This window comes from Hyperolius riggenbachi, chromosome 3 (genome assembly GCF_040937935.1).
Source record: "Hyperolius riggenbachi isolate aHypRig1 chromosome 3, aHypRig1.pri, whole genome shotgun sequence".
NCBI lineage: Eukaryota > Metazoa > Chordata > Amphibia > Anura > Hyperoliidae > Hyperolius > Hyperolius riggenbachi.
In genome coordinates, this window is record NC_090648.1 from 148507385 (window position 1) to 148531349 (window position 23965).

The window sequence follows — 23965 nt, forward strand, 5'->3', positions numbered from 1 at the left end:
CAGGGCCCCAATGCAGAATTTGGACCAGACATTTTCAAATAGGCAGTCATACATAACAGCATACCAGGATTCTCATTTTCTTTTTACTGCATTAGCACATGGGCCTACAGAGAATACATAATTCACCATAATGTTTCAGTGGAAAATAATAAAATACACAATAAAACTCTACCTGAGATATGAGGAAGGATGAGACACTCAGCCAACACACATGATTCAATCTCTTTGAAGATAAGAACCGAAAAACAACATGACTGCCAGACAATTTACAACAGTCATTAACTGTATGCTTGAAACAACAATCAAGCATCTGGTTGGCTAAGTTGGCAAGTCTGCAAAGGACCACACCCACCAATTTCCTTTGCAGTAGTTTTTTTATCGTTTGGCCCATTAAGTAACTACAAGAATAAAGACTCTGCATAATATTATGGCAAGAGCTGCAATGCTGTTAGTCAGGTGATCTCCAGGCAACCGATAATGTTCACCAATTGTTATCAATTTACACTAAGCTGCCAAACAGTCCAGGAATGACCGGTCAGCAGGTTTACTTAAAAGGTGCAACTTTATTTCCTTGTCCAAAAAAATCCCAGCAGTTTATACAGCTTGTGATAATTGCATTCATACAGCACTGCCCTAGTTTTCATTTTCCCTAAATACCAGATAAAACTTTGGTCAAATGCCACCGCAATATTGACGTCAAAGATAAGAATTGTAAAGGTTTATAAATATAATTAAAGCATCTGTCATGGCATATTTTTCCTTTCTATTCACATTTATGATGTTTTGTAAACTAATGTGAAGTTCATTAGGGGAGATGAAGGAGGTGGCAATTTTAAATTCAATTACCTTCTTAGACTAATCTATATAACACAAGCTGTGCAGGTGAAATCTGGATCTTGGCAGTTTGTCGCACAAAAATAACAATAACTTCATAATGGTGTCTGAGAAAAAGACTATATGTATAGAAACATACAAGTGCAAGTAGCAGAGGATGCAAATGTCATGCACTTTATTTTATGAAAATAATCTTTAATCGGGCATACATGCTAAAAGAGCGCTGAGGAAATTAAAAAAAACTTGATAATACTGGTAAATGTACCCGTATTCTAGCATTTCAGCGCAAATGATGATGGTAAAACATACCGATATTTTACTACAGTTATATACAACCCTATTCGCACACTGAACCCTCCCACTACCAGCGCCTAACCTTAACCACCGACTCGACATGCCTAACCTTATCCAACCCCCAAACCTAATGTTAACCAGCCACCCCCATGTTTAATGTTAACCCCCCACCCCCGCCTAGCCTTAACCACGTCTCCATACCTTATTTTAACCACACACACACGCAAACCTAACCTTAACCAGCGGCCAAGTAACAATGGACTAGGCCGCTGATGCTCAAATTAGCCTCCCTGGCGGTAATCCCGAGCTAGACTCGGGCTAGCCGCTGGGAGCTCTATGCAGAGTGTAGCGCACAGCGGGAGCTTTTACTCACCTCCCGGGGGATCCAGACGTCGGAAGCTGTTCTCCTTCCTGTCCTCCGAGGCTCTGAATCACTCTGATGAGATCGCAGTAATTGATCTCACCAAACAGTTACAGCGCTACCCGGAGGACTGAGGTAAAATTGCAGTGCTACCCGGAGGACTGAGGTAAAAATGCAACGCTGGAGCCCAGGGGGGTGAGTTAGAGCAGGGGATGCTGCTGGCTTTCTGGCAGCATGATATTTTTCCTGATTTTAGGGTCTTAAACCTTTTAAAAAAGACCCTAAAATCCGGAAATAATCATACCGCCAGGGAGGTTAAGCAAGCCTGAAGTGAAAAAAAAAAACCAGATACACACCTAAGGCTCTGGAAGGCTCTGGGTCCTATAGAACCTTCCCGTTCCTCTCACAGCCCCCTCGCTAAAGCACCGCATCACCCGCATTAGCAGTATTCGACCATTGGGTCAAATGCTGCTCTGTGCCGCCACGGGAGGCTTTAGAAGGCTTCCGGTGCTCCTGAAGATGGGCGGCTCCATACTGCGCAGGTTTGCTTTTAAGATCAGGCATGACGGGTGACCTAGTGACCTTGAGGGACATCTGTACACACTATACTTCTGCCTCGGCCAAGAACAGTCTAGTATGTATATGGGGCATTTAAAAAGATCAATTCATCCACCTTGATTTGAGGTTCCAGTTTTAAGAGGACATATCTGCTTTTTTATTTTTTTTATTTCTTGTGGTGTTGGGAGGAAAACCACACATATATGGGGAGAACATTCAAACTCCATGCAGATAGTGTCTTGCCCCAGGCTTAAATCAGGGACCCTAGGTCGAGAGTGCGATCCACTATGCCACCATGCCAGCCACTCCCTGATCTAGCAGGTTTCTGGTGTTAGCAATACCTAGCGATCTGGATGTAGAGTCTCGATAATTACATCCACAATGATCTGACCAAACAGTCGGGCACCAAGACAAAGCACTATTACAATCTAATCTGTCTAATAATCAAGATTTTATAGGTGAATAACAAAAGTTTGCATTGGGCCCCCAAATGTCACTATACTCCATCAGCCCACTGCTCCATGCATTCGGTAATGTCTAAAATGTCACCAACTATAAATACATTGAAGCTTTTGCAATGATGAGCACAGCGCATTGCTCATAAAGGATGTGTGTGCCTTGTGTCGCAATCCACAGGTGGGGGAAAATAGGATGCACACAGCGGCCAAAGTTCAAGCTAAAATGTAGGTTAACAAATTGTGGCCATGGCAGCTGAGCCAGCACTGCGGGATTGTGTAATCCATCCAGCCTGGACGAGGAGAGACTGAGGGGGTTGCGATAGAAACCTTTCACATACATTACAAGACTTATTCCACAACATTCAACAAGGCGAGCTGTGCCAGGATTAGAAACAGCACTTTATTACTGAGTGCCAGGATCAGCAGAAGCGTACAGCGAAAAAAATGGCCCCCCTTGCTAACAGATAGACTTTTCAGCAGATGTGGAGCTGGCACACACACTAGAAAATAGAGTAAGTTTTTAAGCATTATAGAAAATATCATCTGCTGTTTCCTATTCGGTAGGAAAAATCTGCAGCTCATGGAATAGAGGACTGTATGAATGGACAGAGAGAATTACTTACTTTTTTCCTTCATGAGCAACTTTCTCCAGTACGTGGAATCCCAACTCTGTCAGGTCAAGAGAAGAGGGACATTAGTGTCTGCAAATGAGTAACTGTGCTAAGTAACTACAGGTTGTAGATGATTAAATTGTCAGGGAGGGGAATACAATCACTAAAGGGGCCGGAGCAGCATCACACAAAGACAGGATGTCCGAAGGTCACTTCAAAGCTGTGATCTGACTGCCTGCCTCCCAAAAATATTCTGTAGGAGTGGCATATGTTCTGCAGTCCAGACTACCTACGCTTCATGCAAATCAGGGTCACTGGCAAGACTGAACACTGTGCAAAATGCTAGTAAATTTACAGTTCAGCTCAGGTAGCTCACCAATGCAGTACAGCAACCTCTCCAGCAGTGGTTTAGTGTACTCTGTCCGGCACAAGTAAACAACAGCTTGTTCACACCAACCCCCCTGCCTGCTGACTGGACAATGACAAGGCATTACCACAGTGGTTAAACTAAAGACTGTCATACACCATTGATATCAAACAAATTCAATCACTCTGATGGAATCTGCTAGAAATCGATACCAGAGGCAGCCCAATTAGTTAACACCGGATAGAAGATAACGTTCGGCAGTGGGTCGGGAGCAGAAGCAGATCAACAGCCTTACCGTTACCGTGCACTGCTGTGGTTCAATAGATTTTTAATAGTTTTGATACTGAAATCTATTAAAAATCTATGCCTGTGGTAGTGATAGATCTATAATCCCATACCCTCGGAAAAACGAAATTCGTGGTAATGAATGATACACCACAGATCGTTACTATATCGGCCGGTGAGTACAGTCGCCCCACAACGACCGCTAAATATTATTTAGTATTTATATAGCGCCAACATCCTCCACAGTGTTGCACAGAGTATATAGTCTTGTCACTTAACCGTCCCTCAGAGGAGCTCACAATCTAATCCCTACCGTACTTATATGTCTATGTATGTATCAAAGCAGTGTATGTATCATAGTCTAGGGCCAATTTTTAGGAGAAGCCAAACAAATTAACTTAATTAAATTAACTGTATGTTTTTGGGATGTGAGAGGAAATCTGAGTGCCTCGTGGAAACCCATGCAGAAACGGGGACAACATACGAATTCCATGCAGATAGTGCCCTGGCTGGGATTCAAACCGGGGACTAGCAGCATATTAGTGTTTCCTAAAAATCCAAAAGCTACTGTTTACAACTACATGTAAAAAAGGGGGCCAGGCATATTTGGGTACCTGGGGAAGCCGCAAGTAGAATATCCGCAATACTGCCAATATTCTACCAAGGCTTCTGCCTCCTCCTAATGCTGGGTACACATGTTGCGATTTCCCGCTCGATCCGCGGGATCGATTCGATTATTTCCAACATGTTCGATCAGGTTTTGATGGATACAGCCGTCGATTTTGCATACTTAATATGCAAAATCGACGGCTGTATCCATCGAAACCCGATCAAACATGTTGGAAATAATCAAATCGATCCCGTGGATCGAGCGGGAAATCGCAACGTGTGTACCCAGCATAAAACTAGCCCTACTATTAACCTTATGCCTAACACTACCTGCCCCTTTTTTAATGTAATTTGTGCCTCAGCAGTCTTGCACCCAAATTATATACCAGGTGCCGATGTAGCCACGTGGCGGCATCCAACTTTCCTGTCTCGACTGTTTAAACATGCAATGCAAAGTAACCAATTCTCTCACTCTTATTGTAACAGGTAGAGGCATCTAAAGGATGCAAGGTGGCCAACTAAGGTATTATTCCATGAACCAGGTGCTAACGATTAATGGACGTTAGCACCTCTAAAGTGGCATAATTCTATTTGAAATGTACAAACCGCTAAGAACCACTTTGTATCTGTAGAAAAAGGGAATACAGTTTCTGCTTTCATACTATACATTTGCTTCTAATTTTACTCAGACAGTGCCCTGATATTTGTATCATATATTAGTGGTATGTCATGCTGTTTCTGAAAATGACTAACCATTTTTTGCCTTTTGAAGACCAAGTCCTGCCCATCCCCATTTCTGTTTCTAGTGGCCAGCTGATCATGTGACTCAGCCACAGTGGTCAGCAAGCTTCCCTAAACAGCCTTGCTTCCATGTTATATAGCTGAGAAGTGTCCAATTAAGATGTCACTTGACTTGCAACTGCTTTGATGTAATAAACGACAAAAAAAAAGTTACTACTCAGCTATTAAAAGGGCAGTAGAGTTGCAAAGTGGTCAGTGTGCAAATAGGCCTTTAAGTGTCAAGGTGCCCACAAACAGGACACCATTAGCAAACATACACAGTCCTTTGACACAGTTTGACTCAAGTCCATACACATGCTAGTTGAAACAGTTTCGGCTGTGCAGTGTGATCCGAGCAATCACAGACCGGGCGACATGCCTTGTTCATGCCCGGGTGGATTGCTAGCCGAGCGTATGGTGGGGTGGGACTCAGGGGCTGCAGTACACATGCTGGATTCTCGGGAGAGGTGGTCGCTATCGGCCACCTTGGCCGTGTTTCAGTGAGCGTTTGTACAGGGCTAAAGTCCAGGTTGACTTCGCGTTGACACCAGTGTCCTATTCATTAGTATAGTTGGGTCATCCCAAGAGAAAAGACCCAGCGCTGTCTTCAAATGTATTCAAGCTCTTTATTTTAAGGCATCAAAGATACAAACCAGGCAAGTTAAAGAGACACTGAAGCGAGACTAAATCTCGCTTCAGCTCTCATACATAGCAGGGGCATGTGTGCCCCTGCTAAAATGCCGCTACCCCGCGGCTGAACGAGGGTCCCTGACCCCCCAACCCACCCCCCGCATACCTTGGTCGCAAGTTGGTCGCAGATTAGCCCTTCCTAGAGGCAGGGCTAACGGCTGCAGCCCTGCCTCACAGCGCGTCTATCAGACGCGCATCGCCGCCTCTCCCCCGCCCCTCTCAGTGAAGGAAGACTGAGAGGGGCGGGGGAGAGGCGGAGATACGCGCTGACAGATGCGCGTGGGGCAGGGCTGCGGCGGTTAGCCCTGCCCCAATGCGGAAGCGCTCCCCCGCATTACGGAGGGGATTTGGGGGGACAGGGACCCCCGTTAAGCCGCGGGATAGCGGCGTTTTAGCAGGGGCACACATGCCCCTGCTAGCTATGAGGTCTGAAGCGAGATCTATTCTCGCTTCAGACTCTCTTTAATGCGACGTTTCGAGAGGAGCCTCCTCTCTTTATCAAGCCAACAAGCCCTCTGAGTTAATACAATCACCCTTAAATAGTGGTAGCTCCACAAAGGAGCCAATCAAAATGGCCTGGACGCCTTGTCCAGAGGGCTTGTTAAAGAGAGGAGGCTCCTTTCAAAACGTCACATTAACTTGTCCTATTTGTATCTTTGATGCCTTAAAGAGACTCTGTAACAAAATTTTCATCCTTATTTCTTCTATCCTATAAGTTCCTCTGCCTGTTCTAATGCGGTTTGGCTTACTGCAGCCTTTCCTACTTGCACAGTGGCTGTGTTATCTCTGTTATATGATCTAATCTCTCCTCTGTCGGCTCTGTCGGGCTGAGGCACTCAGACTGGAATGTGCAGGGCTGCTTGTGATTGGCTAGAAGCTATACACACCCTCTCCAGGCCCCCTGCAGGCTCTGTATGACTCACACACTCTGCTTATGTGAGCCTATCATAAGCTGGTTAGTTTGTTTGTAAACACGAAGTACATTTCTCCCAGAGTAAAATGAGCCATAAATTACTTTTCTCCTATGTTGCTGTCGCTCACAGTAGGTAGTAGAAATCTGACATAACCGACAGATTTTGGGCTAGTCCATCTCTCTATAGGGGATTCTCAGCATGGCCTTTATTCTTTATAAAGACTTTCCCTGAAAAGGATTAATACAAAGATGCTGGCCAGCCTCCCTGCACGCTGCACACTATTTTGGCAGTTGGACAGAGCAACTGCCATTCAGTAAGTGCTTTTAAAAATAAAGAAAACCCTGAGAACCCCCCTATGAGAAGATGGGCTAGTCCAAAATCTGTCGGTAATGTCAGATGTTTACTACTTGCTGTAAGTGACAGCAACATAGGAGAAAAGTAATTTACGGCTCATTTTATTCAGGAAGAAATGTACTTCTTATTTTTATGTGTTTTAAATTATAAGATTTTCGCGACCGTTCCTCTTTAAGTCAAACTGGATGTTAACTGAAAGTGAACTGATGTCAAAGGTACCTATATATACTAGCACTAATGATCAGTGGCCATTTTTGCAATCTATCTGCAGCCAGCAGGTGATGAACCATTTGTGTCTACCCAAAGTATGATCAATCAGTTTGGATTTTTTCACACGATCTTAGGAATAGTAGTGCAGAACTACTGAAACATTATCTCCTTCATAATGGAGTTTCTTTATTCACCGCTAGATCATTAAACATTTGTCCATAGATTGTGTGCTGAACCAATGCCATTGGGAAGTATATTGTAGACCGACCAATCCCTGCTAAGATAATAACCACCCTAAAAGTAGCAACATCATAAGCCAAGGAAAGGATATATTGGAGCTCTTTTTGAGGACATCAGGAAACTTAGCAAGTATTGCTTCCTGCCGAGTGCTCTGTACGTAAATACTGCTCTTGGCTGGTGCATTGTCCTTTCCGGCATTATTAACCTTCCACCATCTTCCCCCTGTTTGGTACATTAACCCTGACTTGGAACCCATTAGGCTTCTACTATCTTGATATCCTAGCTGGTTCCATTTTTACCCTCTATTTCTTTAATAATTCCCTCACTGTTGCCCTTACATTGTGCCCTCAGGAACAGGAGGAAAGGAGGGAGCAGTCATCCTGTATCTAATAAATGCACCATGAGATTTTTTTGGTAGAAAGATGGTTCGATAATTTCCGACAGGTCCGATCTTATTGTCGATCGTTTTTCTGAATGGAAATCTATTAGAAAAACGATCAGAAAATAGATCGGACAGTAAATCTGCTGAAAAATCTCATCGCGTTTGTATTCCCAGCATAAGCTTTATCATTCAAAGGATCCCTGGGCAGCATAAACCGTAAATATGGCCCTGGCAGATAAAACCAAAACAGCTGAAGGTCTATGGGTAGTTTACATTTTATTGATCCAACATTAAACAGATCCTTCAAGAATCCCTTTGCACATGAGGTGTCTGTCAAAGGTTACTATTTCCCTTGTTTACTTTTTCAGCAAAGTGAGCAAGGGAAGGGCTTTGTAAACTGCATTTAGATAGGTTGGGCTGCTACATGGATAGAGTTTGCTCATTTTATCTTATCTATACATAAAACAGGCCCCAGTAGGACTGAGTGTAGCAAACAACTTGAAAGTAGCATTCAACTGTAAGCGGGCACCTTTTGTTGAAGTTGTTCACGCTCATGGGAGCACAGTTCCCCAATCTAAAGGTTGGAATGAGTTCCCCAATCTAAAGTTTGGATTGAGCAATTTAAAGCACAGTAGTGTGAACATGTATTTTCCCATTATTCCATAATGTTTCCCATTATTCCATAATGTTCACATCAAATGATTTCTGATTTGTAAATAAAATGTAATGTTAAACCGGAGAAACACAAGTAAGCATATAATACATATTTATAATTATAGTTCTAATTAAGGCTCATCAAACACAGATATTAAATAAAACAACAACAAACAAAACATAGTATGGCTATTGCTGAATAATTGAGGTCTTACTTGCAATACTGCCTATATTTTCTGAAGGTAGTGGCACATGCAGCCTCCTCAGTCTGCCAGGTGCCTGCCTGTCTGTGAGCCAAGACCATGGTGCCATTTTCTAGTTTCACCAATCCTATCTCCCATTCACCATTGTTAGGTGCATGTGCTGCCAGGGTGCTGCCATAGTCCTAGATCCAAAGACAGACAGAAGCCTGGGAGAGGAAGGAGGACGCACACCCCACTACCAAAGGAAATGGGGTGGTAAGTGTTGCAGGCTAGTACTGGACTAGTCATCACTTGCCCTACTATGCTATTTTAATGTTTGGATTTGTAGAGCTTTAATTTATTCCTGGATTTAAAAATTAAAAAAGTCCTAGAGCATACATGTCAAACTCAGGCCCACGGGCCACATTTGGCCCTCGGAGCCATTAAAGTTGGCCCTCAAGGGGTTTCCTGACTTTGCATTATGTATGGCCCACTCTGGACCAACAGGGAAGCTATATTGGAGGTGAAGCCCTAGAACACTAGGGATGCCATATGGGGGATATGGGCAAAATAATTATACACTATGGAACTGTATAGGGGAGGGTGGGGGGCACTAGGCACCAAGGAACTGTGTAGGGGAGGGAGGGGACCACTAGACACCAGGGAACGGTATAGGAGCTGAAGGGGTCCATTAGACTGGTAACTTTATAAGGGAGAAAGGTGGCCAGTAGACACTGAGGTTGGCCCACGACTAGGTCCCAATGTACAATTTCGGCACACTTTGTATTTGGAGTTTGACACCCCTGTCCTACAGCAATAGCCTTGGGAATAAGAGACTTGCTTTGAGGACAGGTAGATCCCATGCATGTCTATGGGCTCTGTCCTAAAGTTAGCCTTGCAATAACCATACATGGGAAGATATATCACAGTGTACAAAAGTGATAAATATTTTTATTCATATATTTTTATTTTTTCCCAGAACACAAACAGTATTCACTTGTGATAGAATCGTTTCTCTTTTCAATGAGGAAGGAAGCAACTGCTGATTGGTTATACAGTACATATTTCCCAACCTGTAGAAAAATATAAATACTTCTGAAACACAAGTGCTTGTTTTAACTTAGTAGTCAATCAATAGACTAAGCTCAGCTTCAAGCAAATACTGTTTGAATCATTGCATCACAGGTAAAATCACCTCATGTCATTCACAAAGGAAAAAGGAGGGCATCCTAGCTGCATAAGGCAGCAAAGTCCCTTTTCCACTAGAGCATTTGCGATTGCTTAATCGCAAAACCGCAAACCACTAGTGATTTTAAAATCGCTACAGTTTGCTTTTTAACATACCGCGATTCTTTCTTACTAAAACGCGATCGCGCCGTGGAACTATTTTTGCCGCGATTTTGCTATGCAGTGCACAGGATAGCAAAATTGCAATCGTCGGGAAATCGCTGGTAAATTTTGGACTTTTGTCGAATTGCAATCGGTAGCGTTTAGCGCGAACGCTAGAGATTGCTAGTAGAAAAGGGCCCTTAAAGGGACAGTTGTGCTCATTACCGCTGAAACAAGTCCTGAAAACTGAAAACTTGATAAAACTTACACCACTACAATTTCCTAAAGGGGACCTCACCCCTTTAAGACCTCACATGTTGCAAAGCACATTAGCAGGCACTTTGCAGGCTTCTCTCATGTCCCCACCCTAACAGTGTAACGTTTAAAATCACTGAAAGATTTGGGAACATGCATGCAACTGTGACTTGGGAGCAGCTGAACCATAAAAAGGGAAGGGGTGCAGCATCCCAGGACCTCTGACCATTTGGGGACACTGCCCACAACCACCTTCAGGTGATTTTAAACTTAGGTTAGGGTGGGAACCTGAGAGAAGCCTGCATGCTGTGTCCCTGCTAAACGTGCATTACAACATGTAGAACTGCCGTTTCTCCTTAAAAGCGAAAGGTGAGGTCCTTTAATAAGTTGTGGTAGTGTAAGTTACATTAGCTTTCAGGACCTGTTTCAGCTGTAATGAGCATAATTGTGGATTAAAGAGGCTTTGCAGCCCTATGCAGCCAGTGTCAGTCAGGCATGGCTTGGTTTAAGATGCCTGCCTTCCTTTTTTCTCTGTAAATAACACTGCATGTTTCTTCCTTCTGGGTTGGTTGTGGGCAGTGTCCTCAGGTGGTGAGAGGTCCTGCGGTGCTGCTCACACTGCACACCTTCCCTTTTTATGGTTCAGCTGCTCCCAAGTCACAGTTGCATGAATGTTCCCAAATCTTTGGATGATTTTAAACTTAGGTTAGGGTGACAAAAGACATAATATTTTATTGCACTTTTCTCTTGGTGGACTGAAAGGGCTTTAGCTGCAGTCACTGGGGCACGTTCAGTAGGCAGTAGCCGTGTTAAAGTGAACCAGAGACGAAGCACCCTCATGTATTTTACCATATATATCAGTGGGAACATTAGAGAAAACACCTACCCTGCTCTATGCTTCATCCTTCACTGCTCAGCTTGCTTGTTATCAGCCCTGATAAAATCCCTGACTGAGCATTCATTCTGGCTTTGCTCAGGAATCATTATAGCTGACTGAGGATGGGGGGGGGGGAGGAGGAGCAATCCATGCGGATGGGGCTGGAGGAAGCACCAGGAATGTATAAATCGTTTATGTTTGTTTGTCTCTGGTTTCCTGTTGTAGTGGGAGTTGCATACGTTTTCAGCACCTGTTTCAGCTGTTGCCTAAGAAAGTCTATGCAGCCCTATGCAGCCAGTGTCAGTCCGGTACAGTTTGGTGTAAGATGCGCTGCCTTGCTATTTTTCTCTGTAAATAACAAAACTGCGTCATGTATAGCTAGTATTGAGAAGTAACACACCATGCTACAGATTACAGTAAAGCAGTGCATACCTTCTCACAGGGGATCAAGTCATTCCCGGTGTGTGTGTGTGTGTGTGTGTGTGTGTGTGTGTGTGTGTGTGTGTGTGTGTGTGTGTGTGTGTGTGTGTGTGTGTGTGTGTGTGTGTGTGTGTGTGTGCGCACGTGTCATGGTTTTCAATGTCAAGACTAACCTTCCTTACAATTGTAAGAAGGTCAGTTTAATGTGAAATTCCACTTTTGTTGATTTAAAAAAAAAAAAAAAAAAAGCAATCGCTTTAGTTCAGATGTATATACTGTATTACAAAAATGTTGCATGGTTCCGGACGTGTCTTTTTATGAGGGGTACCAACGCATGTTCAGGTGCAAATAAACCCTCACATTCTCCACAACATAATTCAATGCACTAGAGTGTGCAGTGTCTGGAAAAGGTAACCTGCTATCAGTTTGGGCTTTTTTGCACACAAAAAATAGTCACATTGAATGGAAATGACCCATTGATTTTACATTGGCAGTTTTAATGTATTTTTTGGAAGCAGAAGTAAGCTGTGGAGCAGGGGCATAACTAGAAATCACTGGGCCCCCTTGCAAAACTTTGGATGGGGCCCCCTCCCTACCTTACGTCTCCAGCATCACTACAGTACAGAGCACTTGGGGAGGGGTAGAGAGGTTGGGGGCTGGGCTCTGTACACAAGCACTGCAGCACGATCTACAAAACTCTGTGTGATTCCTTCTCAGTGGCTAAACAGATGCAGTCATTATAACAATTGTGCAGAGAGCAGAACATTTTTTTCTCTCCCTGCCCTTAGTTGTCCATCTCTCAGGACAGGGAAAATAAACTTTTCCCCCCACAGGGCCCCCGGCAGCTTCTGGGCCTCCTGCGGCTACATCGCTTGCAGGGTCTATTGTTACGCCCCTGCTGTGGAGACATCTGCACACAGACTAGAAGTGCCTGAAATTAGCAAACGTGATCACTTTGGATGGCCAGATGCGTATGTGCTCTTACATCTGATAGGGTAGGTGGGAACTTCCTATGGCACTTCTTATGTGGTAGGAAGGGACTAGACACTAGAGCAATCATAGCATGGGCATAGCAATCACCCCTGTGACCCCTGCCATCGCAGGGGGGGCACAGAGGCTTTGGGGGCCCTCCTCCTCCCTTTCCCTAACCGTAAGTGCAACCAATTAGCAAAGGTTTTCCCAATTCACTCACAAAAACCGTGTGCAGGAGTGTGTGCAATTTTTTTCTAATTTCCAGAGGCAGCTTCACAGCAGAACACTCCATGCTATCATTTTTGCAGGGGGTCTTTATTAAGTCCAGTTATACCCCTGAATCATAGATTCTTCAAAATGCTTATTTTACCTTTCCAGAACACAGCAGCAAAGTACCACCACCACTGAAGGAGGCCAGCACTGGACCACCACTGAAGGACAGCATAGGCAACCACTGATAGGGGGCAGTTTAGGACCACTGCTGAAGGAGGACAGCATGGGCAACCACTGAATGTGACCACCACTAATTCTCTAACAACATTTTTTTTCCCACAAATGTCTGATACAGATCCTGCTTTACGAAAAACTGGTGAAGGAAATATTAGGAAATATTCTGATTGCAATATTCACTTACAATAAAAAAAAAAAAGTTCACAATAGAATTCATTACACTTCTGTTTTGGAGAAAGTTACATCAACTATATGTGAGACTACCTCGCAGATTCATTTGGTTTGGGAGCCCTGGACCGTCTGGGTGGTCTCAAATATTCCACGATAGTACATACTCCCTATTTGATTTATTAACATCTGGGCGATTAACTGTATATTGTTTTGTTATTATTGATTTCTGGCTAATGTTGTTCACCTATAACTGTTGTACATTCAATATTGCTTGATGTTAAAAAAAATTCTCTTTTGAAAAAAAAAAAAGAAAGTTGAAAAAAACAACAAGAGTTCGCATACAAGACCATGCAATTTTATATCTAGCACCTTACTTCCCAAACTCTTGGCCAGAATGGTCTATCTTGTCCATTATTGAAACTTGTATTTTGTCATCAAAGCACAGAGGTCTGAGAGATCTGGGAGACAGTGGGGTCAGTGGCTAGGGGAACAGTACAGGTGTACAGCCAGGAGCACAGTACAGCTATGTGTGTTTTATGCTTCCCTGCTGTACCTCTCTGCATAGAATACTTTAAAGAGGGACATAATGTTAATACAAATAGGGGGCATAGGGCCTGATCCAATTTGTTTTTTTCTCCCAAGTTTTTTTGTAGGTGATATTTTTATATCTTTTTTTCTTTTTCTGTCAGGTTTGCATTATGAAATAAACCTTCTGAATTTCAGCTTCATGGCAAACCCCACTACACACAGTCTGTCCACAGACAAAAAGCAGTGCTAGCTAGACGCAAGTGATTCCTCGTTCATACAAGGTCACAACATAAATAATAATAGCCGAGAGAAGAACTATACTGCAGAAGACTAAAAATGTAAATGTCCATTCAACTGAAAATATGGCTCGGGCCCCACTGCAGATTGAAAAAGAGAGGAGGGCTGCAAATAGTCTTTCAAAAGTGATTTTGCAGCGCTCCTATCTTTTGCATTGAAGTGCAATCACTCCAAAACTGCTGCAGGACCTGCGATTGTGATTTGGACCCATCCCAATCACTCCTGTGGGTTTCCCTCCATTCACTTTTTTTCAGTAGATTGTTGGCAATCCCAAAGCGCAGCTGAAAGCGCTCAAGTGGGCCACAGGCCTAATGCATTTCTTGACATGGTGATCTTATGTCCCTAGGCAGGGTGAATAAGCCTCAATAAGTTCAGCTTCAAATCCCTTTCAAAGATAAAGTAAGGGTTACTTTATCTTTGAAAGGTATTTGAAGCTGAACTTATTGAGGCTTATTCAGAAGTCATGAAACAAATTAAAAAGTTAAGTTCTAAGGCATGACTTGAGGGTAAACCTTTGCATTTCTTTTTATAACCCAGCTGCTGCATGAACCCCAAAGGTTCAGCTTTATATGGCCATTTGCAACAATGTGCACACATGAATTACTGTAACTGGCTGCTGATGCTAGAGTTCGTTATTTACCCTCATATCCCTTCTGTAGCCAAGAAATCATCATTCGAACATTCCACACAGATCACCTGGCAGAACTAAAGAGGTCACCACCAGTGATAAATTTCAGACTGTAAATCAGGGAGAGGAAAGGTTTTTACAATGGGCAAACACTCACTAAATAATCTATAAAAGAATATTGTAAAAAAATATGCTATTTTATTCATTATGTTATTATTCTCTACAGTTCCACTTTAATAGAGCACAGGGTAGGCCTTTGTTTTTGTTAGAAAAATTGCCACCTGCATGGTGGGGCTCCCCAGGCATATGGATCTGCAGGCTCAGATGAGTACAAAAAAACTGCATCTTTTATTGAAAACGGACAAAAAATATGACACTTCAAAACATCCACAGAGACAACTGATGCGTGTCGGGCTTACAATCTGCCCTTAGTCATGGATGTATAGGAACTTATTTGAGAATTACCATAGGGGGGATACAGACACTATAATGGACCTGACTTATCAAGATGGCCAAAGAAAGCTGCAAAAAAAAAAAAAATGGAGACAGTGCTCAGAACAACCAGTCTATTACCTTTCCGGACCGTGCTAGTTGAAATCTATGCCGTTTGTGGGCGTTTATTTCTGATAGGACATAGATTACAACATCCCTGCCACGCATTCCCGCTGCTACCACCAATCGCATTGCTCTCTTGGTATGACAGCAGAGCTCTGTGAGCTGGTCAGGAGCCAATTTCATTGACTCCTGAACCCCGTCATCAGATCGGCTCACATTGATCACAGGGTCCGGAGCTAATGAAATCAGCTCCTGACAGTTACAAAGAGCTCTGTCGTCAGAGAGATGGCAGAGTTGGTGGGTTGAGGTGACGGGTGACGGGCGATTCTGTGCGGCATGACAGTGGCGAGCCCCGGTATTTGGTACCAGTGTTCTTTAGTCCTTAAGGGGCCAGAGACCGCTGGTACCTAAGTGGTTACGTTATTATTCAACTTTAAAGCTGGAACCTACTGTAATTGGCTGCTCTTGGCAGCTTTCATGACATTACAAGTTTGCTTAAACTGTAACTCCAGCCCTTTTTCTTGGTTGTAGAACTTTTTTTGTCGTCATACAGGAGATTTACTCCCTGCTTTCATGGTTAAAGGGATAGGGTACCGGGACAATCTAAGCTGTTTTAACCCTATCACACACTACCAAAAGGACTTTTATTGTTCCTATTAGAGACATGTCATACTGCTTCTTGTTCTCTGCGACTGTCCCTAGGACAGGCAGTGAGGAGAAAAGTTGTGAAGCATGGTGAGGTGTAACCCAATTCCATACAAGTAAAAATGCCACCAATTTAAATTATTTCTGCACTGGGCCAGTCAAGACAGCAGCAGCGACAATGTGCACCATGTACTTAACTAATGTAATATGTTAGCGCTTTATAAATACAATAAATAAATAAAATGTACTTTATTGTGCAAATAGGCCATAAAGTGCAAAGGAGTGAATAGATCCTTAGTGACCAATCACTGATTAGCTGTTATATTGCTGCAAACTGGTTTTGCGTGGCAAGGAAGTTGATGCACAGTTTTGCATCACCAAATGTTATATAAAGGCAGTTGGGTTGGAATTATAATGTACATGTAACTCTCTAGGGAAGCCTGCTAACTCTGTGACATTAGCCTGCCAAGGCAGGTCAAGTTCAACCTGCGTGTCACAACCCCCATCTAATCCTACTTCAAAGACGAGGCAGCATTCTATATCTGCAGACCAGTATGCTTTGCTTCTTATTTTCACTTGGTGCTTTTAATTGGGAACATGACATCATTTCTCTCATAATAAGCTGAATACAACTCTAAAATTATTCCTAAGCACTTTCTTACCATCAAAGGCGCAAATGTTTTTCTTCTCTTTAAGAGGTCTAATTAAAATTATTCTGAGAAGCACTTTGTCTACAGCCCATACTGGCGTAGAAGCCAGACTTTACAGGGAGAAGAGTCCTTCATATATGAAGTGTGTTTGAATATTACTCAGCTGTCTCCAGATATTTCAAGTGAAAACATAGTTACCTTTTCCTTCTCAAGCTGCTCTGCTATTCTGTTCTTTAAGTGAATTTCTCAAATAATTATAAATTAGAACCTGGTCTTCTGCCACACTTCAGTAAGCAAGAGCTTTCTTTCTTCAATAAAATATCAAGCAAACCTGAACTCATGCTAAACAAGCTTCAGAAATATAACATAGGTGAATAGTCTTACTTCATAAAATTGAGATACAAATAGAGGGACACTCCTGGCCACACCTCCAGTCCCACCAGCACCACACCCAAGTAACGCATATCAATAAAAATTTATGAACAAAGTCTTCATTCTCACTACTGAATCCAGACTGGTTCTTCCTATGTTCACTACCTTTCCTTCATAATAACATTTGATAATAAGCAATACATCAATTTAGAGGATGGGAATAGAGTCTAGAGTCATAAACCCAAGCAGGGAAATATAATTACACTGATCTGTACAACAGTCGTAAAAGCAGGACAAAAAGCAGGACAAATGAGAAAGAGGGACATAGGGCTGTAGTTGTAAAAGAGAGGCAGCTGGGAGCTAGGCTTACCTGCCATATATATGCAGCGAGCCAGTTGTGTGTTGGCTCTCGACAGCCCAGACATTGCTTTGCTTGACTATGGCTCTCTTCACTTTGTGCCAGTTTGGCCAAATAGTCAAGAGTCAGGATATGTGGTCAATGGTTATCTAAACTCTAACCCTGGCATGGTTAGTATTGATGCAGACCCCATATGGCTGAGACAAGACAATTATTTGTGCGTAATGACAAGCATGTAGACATAATTGTGCCATCATTGGATGTTTAAATGCATTTTCTTTTACGTTTAGTGTACTTGAACATAAACATGTTTGTTCTAGCTTTTCCAAACTGAACCATCGATGTTTGACATAAATTTAACATTTTCCAGAAATCAAACAGCAACAGGTCTGCACAAGACCTCGTTTTTCTATCACTGCATTCCAGAAAATGCAGACAGGTCAGGGAATGCTGACTGAGTGAAGAACAGAAGGACACTAATGAGGTCATCCTGTATGGAAGATCACAGTACAAACCTACTACACACTATAGTTTAGTCCACTGTCTGGTGCAACCGTGCAAGAAAGATCTTTCATTCACCAATGACCTTTGTCAGCAGAAAGCCTGAAGGGTTGGGGTGGAATCTGTCAGGCGTGCATCAGGTTAGTGTCGTGGTTCCAGGTCAATATTGCACAATAGCAAATAAAAGTTCATTCACTGTGGTATTGGCACACTGAGCTGAAATAGGATCAGCAAGCTCTGTTTCAATAGACAATGCTGCTGATTCTGCAGAAATTGCTCTGCCATGTCTATGGCTTTAAGGTAACTGCAGGATTCATTTTTCCAGCTCATTCAATCACTTTGAAATCTGTGATCTATTGGAACTCTGCCAATCAATTTCAGATAGTTTACTGGTGGAAAGAGTGATCAGGCATGGCAGTAAATGCTCATCAAACTGGCACGTGGGAGGAGCAGCGGAAGTCATTGGCTGCACAGTGCTATATTGCACTAAGCAATACAGCATTACTGGCGTAACTCAATCAGCTAACTCTGCTGAAATCAACTGACTAAGCCATTATTGCCCTGTGTATAGCTACTGTAAGCTTTAGTATAGAGAGGACAGTCTGCCAGTGCTTACCTGTTTAAAATTAGGCTGGCTGATTTCTCCAGAAGAGCCCTACGCTCCGAAATGTTGGCCATATATTTTTACATAGAACCAATAAAGATTTACTACTAAGGGTGTCATCCCTCTTTTTCAGCTGTTGCACTCTCCTTAAAAACTATAGGTATGATCCTTTAGTGTGTGTGAACCAATACTACAAATATGTATCAGCACAGCCTGTGTGGAAAAAAAATGCTTTGCTTACCCAGCTGTTTGAAACAATTTTGTCGAAATGGGGGGGGGGGGGGGGGGAGGTAGAGCTGTACTATATAGCTAGTTTACACACACACACACACACACACACACACACACACACACACACACACACACACACACACACACTTGAAGCTATATTTCTGCTTTCTATCATTCTGAACACATTTTACTCACAGCATTAGAGCCAGTGAAGATTGTTTCTGTACGCTAGATGTGCTGGACACAGCCCACAGTGTCTCTTCTCTGTCGTTTTTTTTTTCAAACAAATGAAAAGATGAAAAAAAGCCTTTGTGTTGCTATTTGTTGGTAATTACTGGAAATATACAGTATGTAGCTTTAGAGAATTTTAGCTAACTTTGATAGCTGTCCTTTAAGTTTGCCCTAGAAGTAAAACTGCAAGCTTCCACTTTCATTTCAAATGGCTGGGAAGGAAATCAGAATCAGTCCCTTTGCCATGACAAATTGATTTGTAAAATACATGAGCAAAAGTGGAACCAATCAGACTGACTGGGCTCATGGAATATAAGTACCTGGCTCTACCTCATTCAAACCAACAAGAGAGAAAACCACGCGGATAAAGTTCAACACTGCTTGCTTGTTTTCCTGGGTTAACCTGGGCTGAAGGTTTCACATGTGTACAGAACATACATTGTTACCTTGTGACTGCTAAATATGACCTAGCATGATGCTCTAGGCACTTGTGCTGTGATAAGATCACTACACTACAGAGAAATACACATGGAAGTAAAAATGCATGTTTGGGTGTGGCTTATGTCTCCTCAGTGGAACAAACCCACAGAATTGATTACTGACCTTTCTTGTAATTTTCCTCTCTTGCCATGTTTGCCTGAAAATAAGCCCTACCCCGAAAATAAGCCCTAGCTGCAATCTGGAGCACTCTAGAAATATAAGCCCTACCCCAAAAATAAGCATCAGTAACCTTACAGAGGAGAAAGAGGCCAGCAAGTGGGAACCAGTGGGCATCAGTTCTGTCATCCCAGCACACAGCAAGGTTATCAGCTGTGAGCAAGGATGGCAGGACAGGTGCCTGATCAGTACATTGCACAGGAGGAAGAGGCGGCAAGCAAGTGGGGACATATCGGAGCAGTGCCAACTGGGCACTAGTTCTGTCACTCGAGCACACAGCAAGGTAATCAGCTGTGAGCAAGGATGGCAGGACAGGTGCTTGATCAGTACGGTATATTATCATGTAATGCAGATTACCATAGGAAGAGGCCAGCAAGTGGGGAAAAAAATCAGTTCAGTGACAATCGGGCACCAGTTCTGTCCTCCCAGCACACACCTAGGTTATCAGCTATGTAAAAGGATGACAGGGCAGGAGCCTGTAGTACAGTAGTGGTAGCATACCTTCAAATCTAGCAGAGGAAGAGGAGGCACAGTGGGGAAGGCAGAAGGACACAGCACAGAAACTGTACAGTAATATATGACATCCCCTTAAAATAAGCCCTAGCGCATCTTTTGTAGCAAAAAGACACACGTTGAGTTTATCGAAGAGTACAAAACTTTACACGTTCAAGCAGTGAAGTGCAGAGAACCGCAAACAACAACTGTTAGGTACCAAGATGAATAACAAATGCATCACCCTCCATTAGGCACTCTAACCCAAATAAGTGATACTAGCGCCACACATGTATGGAGGTAAACTCGATGTTTCATAGAAAGTATAATAGTACATGAAAAGAAAACAAAACCAAGAGCAACAAGCTCAAAAAGAAAAAAAAAAAGCAGTACATGGAACACAAAGTTCATCAACCCGTGTAAATCAATCAGGAGAGTCCCATCCACTCTTAAATTGAAAAATATACACATCTATTTAATGACATCGAGAAATGTATAAAAGTTGACAAACCGCTCTTCTTAAATTCCCAGATCTCAAAGCGTACCAGTGCCAAAAGATCTACTTTTTTTTTTTTTTGGGAGTAGAAGACTAGCTAAATGCCTTATTGCCCATCTAGTGCAAGGCTTTTCAACCTGTGGTACACGTAGCACCAGTGGTACTTTGCTGTTGGCCAGGTGGTATACACCAGGTTTGCCAGCGTACTTCAGATCAGTGGGGAAGAGAGCCAGGCGAATGGTGCACAGTGATGGCGCACATACAGAAAGTGACATCACTGCTCACTTCCTGTAATTGAAGTATACGCGCCATCACCGCGCACTGTTTGCCTGGCTGTCTCTTCACTGCGGCTGGCTTACCAATGATCTAAGGTGTGAACTATTCCGCAGGGCAGCACTGCAAGGGGGGAGCCAAACTTTTTTGGTGAGTCACTGCCTAGCTCTCAACTCTGGTGGTGGGGCCAGGATACGTATAATTAAGTGGGGGTGGGGTGAGTGCTGGGCTGGGGCAGGATATTTGGGCGTAGCCAGCGTCATCAGAATTTTTTATTTCACCAAGCGCGACTGGGTCGCGCCCGGAATCGTTTTTGGCACAATACATGTAGCTCAGGAAGAAGACCTAGATAGGAGACATAAGATAGATAGCCGCAAAAGCAGAGGCATCAAGTTAACATTACATTACAATACAGTATACATCACATTCCCCAGTGTGTCCCCGGGACGACTGGCAGTAATGTGGGCCGGTTGGTGTGGTCAACTGGTCAGCCGTAGCGCAGCTAGCCCCGCAGCTCGTTGGGGCTTGAGTTGTCGGTAGTATGTGTAGGGAATTTAAAAGGTTGACCGCCGAGGGGAAGTAGGAGTTTCTGTGTCTCGCAATCTTTGTAGACATGGCCCGAAGTCTCCTGCCTAATGGCAGCAGGCTGAAGTAGCAGTGGCCTGGGTGTGAGGGATCATTGGCAATCCTCAGCGCCCTGGATTTCAGTCTTTTGTTGTGTAGTAGGGCAAGTGAGGGGAGGGGGCACCCAATGATCCTCTCTGCTGACCTGATGACCCTCTGTAGTTTGTCCCTGTCATTGGCGGTGGCGCCAGCATACCAGACCAAGATGGAAGAGCAGAGGAGCGACTCAATGGTGGCGGAGTAGAAGCTGGTAAGAATTTATTGAGTCACGCCGAATTTTCTCAGTTGGCGGAAAAAGAAGAGCCTTTCTCGGGCTTTCCGTTGGGTGACGGTGATGTTGGGCTTCCAGCTGAGATTACTGGAGATGGTAGTACCCAGGAGCCGGGCACAGGGCACTCTGGCTACCTCAGTGCCCTCAATATGGATTGGAAGTGGGGGCCGATTTCCTAAAGTCAATAATTAGTTCAACGGTTTTCGCAGTGTTAAGTACCAGCTTGTTCTCCTTGCTCCAGTTGCAAATCCTCTCCACCTGCTGGCGGTACTCCTGGACATTATCCTTGGTGACAAGGCCGATGATGGTGGTGTTGTCGGCGAACTTGATGACCTTGACAGAGTCTGCCTCGGATCTGCAATTGTTCGTGTAGAGGGAGAACAGCAGCGGTGATAGAACGCAGCCCTGAGGAGCACCTGTGTTCGTGATCACAGCTTGAGAGTGGATATCGCCCAGTCTGACGACTTGGGACCTGTTGGTAAGAAAGTCCGTGATCCAAACTTGTAGGCTTGGGTGGACTTCCAGTACAGCTAGGTCCCGTTGGAGAATGCGTGGGCAGATGGTATTAAAGGCCGAGCTGAAGGCCAGGAGAAGTATCCTAGCATACTGTACGTGTCTGGCCTGTCAAGGTGGTCGTTGATGAGCTCCAGGCATATATTGATCGCGTCATCAGTGGACCTGTTTGCCCTGTAGGCAAACTGGTGGGGGTCTAGGTGAGGTTAAGTAGAGAGCTTAAGGTAGGCTAGGACCGCACGCTCCATGGTTTTCATGATGACCGACGTCAGGGCCATGGGCCTAAAGTTGGTAAGTTCAGGGACCCCTTGTTTCTTAGGGACAGGTATGATGGTAGACCTCTTGAAGCATGCGGGGACCTTGCCTACCTTTGTATCCTAAAGAGGTTTCTCCCTTCCTCCTCAGCAGATGGGAACCAGTGCTGGGAGCCCCAAAGTTCTCCTCGTCGGTGTGTGCGCTTGCGCAGTAGCTGCTCTCCATTCAGGCTCTAGCAGAAACAGCCAAGCCCGATCGCATCCAAACTACTGTGCAGGCACACTGGTGGTACTTTTTGGGTGATAAAAGTTGTAGAATTAGTGAAAAGGTTGAAAAGCCCTGCTCTTGTGTCACACACACACACACACACACACACACACACACACACACACACACAATTTGTTTTCCTTGACTGCAGTGCTTCAGTTTAGGTCTTCTTTAAAGTGGTTCTGTGGGATTCTAAAAATCAAACAAGCCTGACACCTGGGGCTTCTATCGGCCCTCTGCAGCTGTAATGTCACGCGCAGTTCTCCTACTGTGCTCCGTTAGCCGCCGCCGGTCCCGGTTTAATATTCATTAGACAAATAATGCTCACTCCCGCTCGCGTCATCGGGAGCTTACTGTGCAGGTGCAGTACGAAGTTTTATTGTACTACGCCTGCGCAGTAAGCTCCCGATTATGCGCGCATAGTATGCCGATTATGTGCGCGATTATGGCCTCGCAGCCACAGTATAATCACTCGCGTGATTATACCTTGACCGGAGGCGGGGAACAGAGCATCTGAAGAGGACAGTTTTTATCACTGTAGTGGTCCTTTAAACAGTTGAAATTTGACAGTTGGAAAATGACAGTTTAAAAAAGACAGTTACAAAATGGCAGTTGAAATTTGGCAGTTGAAAAATGACAGTTTAAAAAAGACAGTTACAAAATGGCAGTTGAAATTTGGCAGTTGAAAAATGACAGTTTAACTGCCATTTTCCAACTGCCATTTCTCAACTGCCATTTTCCAACTGCCATATTCCAACTGCCATTTTCCAACTGCCATTTTCCAACTGCCATTTTCCAACTGTCATTTTCCACTGCCATTTTCCAACTGCCATTTTCCAACGGGCATTTTTAACTGCCATTTTCCAACTGTCAAATTTTAACTGTCATTTTCCAACTGTCATTTTCCAACTGCCATTTTCTAACTGCCATTTTTCAGCTGCCATTTTTCAACTGCCATTTTTCAACTGCCATTTTCCAACGGCCATTTTTAACTGCCATTTTCCAACTGTCAAATTTTAACTGCCATTTTCCAACTGCCATCTTCCAACTGCCATCTTCCAACTGCCATCTTCCAACTGCCATCTTCCAACTGCCATCTTCCAACTGCCATCTTCCAACTGCCATCTTCCAACTGCCATCTTCCAACTGCCATCTTCCAACTGTGATTTTCCAACTGTGATTTTCCAACTGTGATTTTCCAACTGTGATTTTCCAACTGTCCATCCAACTCCATCGTGAGGAGGTGGACTAGTCCAAAAC

At 43.7% G+C, this 23965-nt stretch overlaps 1 protein-coding gene across 4 annotated transcripts in view; it reads right to left on the minus strand.

The window, feature by feature from the left end:
- CERS3 (ceramide synthase 3) overlaps window positions 1-23965 on the minus strand; it is a 185285-nt gene that overhangs the window by 150652 nt on the left and 10668 nt on the right. The window contains exons 1-2 of one of the 4 annotated variants that reach the window (XM_068275105.1): window positions 3493-3526; window positions 3129-3174 (exon numbers count right to left, since the gene is read on the minus strand). The exons of 1 other annotated variant lie outside the window; for it this stretch is intronic. The gene's annotated coding sequence lies outside the window, so the exon portion shown is untranslated. Of the gene's footprint in view, window positions 1-3128; window positions 3317-3492; window positions 3527-23965 lie in introns of those variants that run through there. 2 more of the 4 variants (XR_011030243.1, XM_068275104.1) reach the window with 2 other exon arrangements.